Source organism: Dryas octopetala, chromosome 4 (assembly GCF_963921425.1).
Source record: "Dryas octopetala chromosome 4, drDryOcto1.1, whole genome shotgun sequence".
In the NCBI taxonomy this organism is placed as follows: domain Eukaryota; kingdom Viridiplantae; phylum Streptophyta; class Magnoliopsida; order Rosales; family Rosaceae; genus Dryas; species Dryas octopetala.
This window is the reverse complement of record NC_141369.1, coordinates 7,107,581-7,112,439: the sequence shown is the minus strand read 5'-3', so window position 1 is coordinate 7,112,439 and position 4,859 is coordinate 7,107,581. Positions and strand designations below refer to the sequence as shown.

At 44.0% G+C, this 4,859-nt stretch overlaps 1 pseudogene; it reads right to left on the bottom strand.

The window, feature by feature from the left end:
* Positions 1–2,338: 2,338 nt before the first annotated feature.
* LOC147286400 (uncharacterized) lies at positions 2,339–4,490 on the bottom strand (annotated as a pseudogene).
* Positions 4,491–4,859: the final 369 nt, after the last annotated feature.

Sequence of the window (4,859 nt, the reverse complement as noted above, 5' to 3'; positions counted from 1 at the left end):
GGAGATCGAGGAGGGAGGAGAGAGAGGGGAAAGTTCAAAGTTTTTAACATGTGAGGCAATAAGAGAGGGTATGCATGCATCCATTAGCCACATCATCATCGTGTCATATACGAGAAAAACTTTCATGGGACGTTCCTATATGTCCATCGTATCTATCTCTCATCATGTGAGAAAGATAGACACATAAACATATAGGATGGTCCCATGGAAGTGTTTCTCTATCATAGACACTTACACTCCATGTTAAGATTTTTTTGACAGCCCAAGTTGATAGAGGGGCCAATAAAATCTCAAATTTCATGAGGGACATAGTTTAAAAATATAAGGAAGACATTAGTACTCATCTCAAAATTTTGGGTGCTATTTGATATTTACTGATTTTTTCCCATTCTTTTTAGTACCTTTTTTTCCACTTAAAGTATAATTTCATACATCCTGAGGGTTTCCACCTCCCATGCAATTTAAAATTCATAATCTAGCAAATATTTAACGCATTTTTCATTAACATCAACCAACCTCACTCAATAAAAAAACTTGCAAAACATCACGCATAACTTGTCAATAGAATTACAATGAAGTACATTTAATTATACATCGTGTAAATTATACTACTTTCTTCATCCGAAAGAAGTTTTAGTCATACCTGGTGTGAAGAATGAGGCTTCACATCTAAAGAACATAACATGCAGTAACAAAGGGATTGAGAAGAAAAAGGACAATTGTTTTTTTTTTTTTTTTTTTTCCAGAAGAAACAGTAAGTGGCTTTGAATGGGGGTTGGAAACATTGAAAACCGTACATATCATTCATGATGTTGGAAGGAACTTGAGAAACCTCAAACATAAGTCTAACCCATTTTTATTTTTTTTTATGGGTGTTGCATTGGTTAACTACCTACTAGAATCCAGGTTCATCGAGTGAGAGTGTGGACTGGGTACATCATTGGAAGTGCCGAACCAATTAATCCACTGTTAATAAGATAGAATGTCAACAAATAATTTGTCTAACCATTGGGTACATCATTGGAAGTGCTCAGCTTATGACATACCTTTAACCATTGCTCTAATAAATAAAATTTGTCTAACAAACACCTTATACACAAAAAATAAAGTCTGCATGCTATAGACAACAGTAGCAAAACTTCACTACTGATTCAAGCAACATGCTTCAAGGAACAAATGTAAATATTGCCATACTGGAAGTAATCACATAATTACATCAATCAACTGCCCGCAATGACAAAATTTAACCAGTAAAAATGAGTCAAATGGCAATGTATTAAGTCAAACGTATTGTTTGTAGATAAACCCACACCGATCCAACAGCCAATCAGGACTGTACACGTGGCTGGTCAGACCTGACCTCAGTGTTTGACTTCTCAGTGGTCAAGACTTTGACCTCCACATCATCACAGCTCAGCGCTTCCCTGGCCAGCTCAGATCGGGTCTACATGCCGAATCCTCCACGCCTAGTCCGAGCCGAACCGATGATCTTCCAACGAATTGAGTGTTCGTCTTTCCACGGTCATCCCGGCTCGGCTCGGCTCGGAAGGAATCTCGCTTCAAGTCCTAAGCATCAGCCAGTCATGGCTTTGAAGGACCCCTATCTACTGGATCGGTTCGGTCAAGAATCCCGTGTCCGATCCGATCACACATGAGCTTCATGTATACACATAAGAACATGTGTTCGGGTCGGCTTGGCTCTCCGCCGCCATTCCCAGGAAGATCACGTTGGGATAAACCGCCACACTTAAATGCACCTGACAAAGGTCTTCTGACAAAAGAGACAATCCAGCCTGCATTCATGACTTCTGAGGCAGTTCATCTGGATCTTCCATACTTGCATTCAATGCAGCATTGAATACAAAGGAGGTGGGTAGCTGTGCATGCCACTGTTCACGACCGAACGCGTGGATCTTTCTCAATCAGCCAGTCACATGCAGGTAACTTACTCATCACAATCTCCTTTGCCTATATATACCAACTCATTTGTGCAAAAAGAAGATCTATCTATCAACCTCTCACCAAACAAACACTTAAAAAGAAAAACCTTCACTCACCCAAGAGCATACCCAACTTGCTGAGGATAAACCCAGAACATTTGCCTTGTTCTTCCTATTCTCCCAAGTTCATCCTTTGTTCTTCCTCACCTGCCATCAAACACACATCACTGACTTCATCATCGGAGCGTGTTTGGCTGGTACCACACCGGTCCATCTCCTTTGACCCTTTTTCTCTTACAAGAAGATCTCACATCATCATCTAGCAAGGCTTCGGATCAGCCAAGTCACCACCTCTAAGTTGTTGCATCTCTCTCACGGAAATTTGCATCAACACGTATGATGATGGGAAATGTACAAAATGTGAAAAAGCAAAATCTAGAGCAATTCCAATATCATTTGTCAATTTCTATACAAAATTTAGATATATAGACACATACCTACACATACTCATTGCCCCCTAATAGAGTTGTCGAGAACCAACCTCAATCTCCGAGCCAACACATCCAATTCCACAAGCCGTTGGAGCTGCCACCGCCTCTCAAAGTCCGCTGCAGCCTTGCCCTCATCGGAGGAACACGAACCAGAACCATAACCAACCGGGTCAGGGTAGAGCAAACCCTGTTTTACCAGAACCATCCGAACCTCATTCAAAGACTGATCAAACACATCCAAAACAGTCTTTGCCGCCAGCCCAGCAATGGGCCTAAACAGTTCCTTACTGTTGATGCAAATTTCCGTAAGATAGATGCAACAACTTAGAGATGATAATCTGGCTGATCAGAAGCCTTGTTGGATGATGACGTGGATGTCGACTTGAGTTCTTCCTGCATGGAATACAAGATCAAAGGAGATGGACCGATGTGGTATCAGCCAAACACGCTCCGATGATAAAGTCCATGTGTATTTGGAGGTATTTGAATGAAAGTAAGGAAGAACATATGATGAACTTGGGAGAATGGGGAAGAATAAGGTAAATGTTCTGGGTTTATTCTCAGCGAGTTGAGTATGCCTTTGGTGAGTGAAAGTTGGTGTAAACGTTTGCTTGGTGATAGATAGATCCTGAATTTGTGCATATAAGCTAGTTTATATAGACAAGGGAAGTTGTGAAGAGTAAGTTACCTGCATGTGAATGAATGGTTGAGAAAGATCCACGCGTTCGGTCATGAACAGTGGCATGCACAGCTACCCACCTCCTTTGCATTCAATGCTGCATTGAATGCAAGGATGGAAGATCAGGTGGAATGCCCCAATAGTCATGGCTGTGAGCTGGAATATCCCATCTATCAGAGAATCATGTCAGGTGCACTTGAGTATGGCGGTTCGTCCCAACGTGATCTTCTTTGAATGGCGGTGGGAGGCCGAGCCGATCCGAACACATGTTCCCATACATAGATATGAAACCCATGTGTGATCAGATCGGACATGGACAATCGAATCGAGCCGATCCGGTAGGTAGTGATCCCTTCAAGTCGTAGCTGGCTGTGACTAGAGTTTGAAAGAATGTTCGCCCAAGGCCGAGCCGAACCGAATTGGGATGACCGAGGAAAGATAAACACTCAATCCTTTGGAAGATCTTCAGATCGGGTCGGACCGGGCGTGAGGGATTCGTCATGACGAGCCGATCCGAGCTGGCAGAGAAGGTGCCAAGCTGTGTGATGATGTGGAGGTCCAAGTTTGACCATTGAAAAGTCAAACTCCGAAGTTGGATCTGACCAGCCACGTGTTGAGCCATGATTGGCTGTTGGATCGGTGTGAGTTTATCCACAAACACTTACCGTTCCCATTCCCTCCAAAACCAGAATCAACATTCAAATCGCTCATCTTTACCTCATCACCATAATCATATTCGACATAAAGATCATCCGAAACACTCTGCATCTGATGCTCATCCATCACTAAATTATCATCGGCGTCGCTCTTTGGTTTTTTACCAAATGGTGAAGTGGACCATTACTCGGGGCTCCAAAGCTTCTTCGAGAGGTCATACAAGGCGCGATCGTAGGGCGAAAGCTGTGACTCAAGGAGCCCTCCGCGAGTGAGCCGAGCCGATACGACTCGAAACTTTTTCCTGAGGCGGCGGAGCTTCTCGGAGAGCTGGGATTTGGTGTAGGGCTGGGACAGGTGTTGGAGAATCGAGCGTAGAAGAGGTAAAGGTCTTTAGGGAAAGATAGGCCTTGGGAGGTGCAGCCGAGGAGGTCTTGGAGGAAGCGAAGCTCGTCTGGCTCAGTCCAGATTCGGTGGAACTTGAACTGCGGTGGCCTGGTGTCAAGGCCCTGCCCATCTTCGGCGGAAAAAACGATGTCGTTGTCTTCGTCACATATGGGGGTGAGGATGGATTCGACTGTGGGGGAAAGGAAATTAGGGTTAGGGTTTAGGATGGGATGAGGGTCGGGTTTTTGGCGTTTGATAGGGAGCTTGCTAGCGGAGGTTTTAAGGCGTTGGGATTGGGATTGGGGAAGGGCTGGGATGGAGTCCATGGCTACTTGGTCAATGGCTAGGGAATGGGGTTGGGACCGTTGGGTAAAGGCTCACTGGCTCACTGACTAACTCAGTGTTGGTATCAGTAGATGGAGTGCTGCTATTTGTACACTTTTTTTTTTTTAAGCATCATTTTCTCATTTTTTTTCACTTCACATTTTCACATTGAATTTTCTCACACACACCCCTTCCAATTACTATAATATCTCTATTTTATTCATTTTACAAACAAAAAAAACACACCCAGCCAACCAGCCCCTCCCCTTCCCTCACTCAGCCACCTCCCCCTTTCACCCGACCCATCCAGCCTCTCTCTCTCTCTCTCTCTCTCTCTCTCTCTCTCCTTCCCTCTCCCCTCCAAACAACCACTTAAAAGAAAAA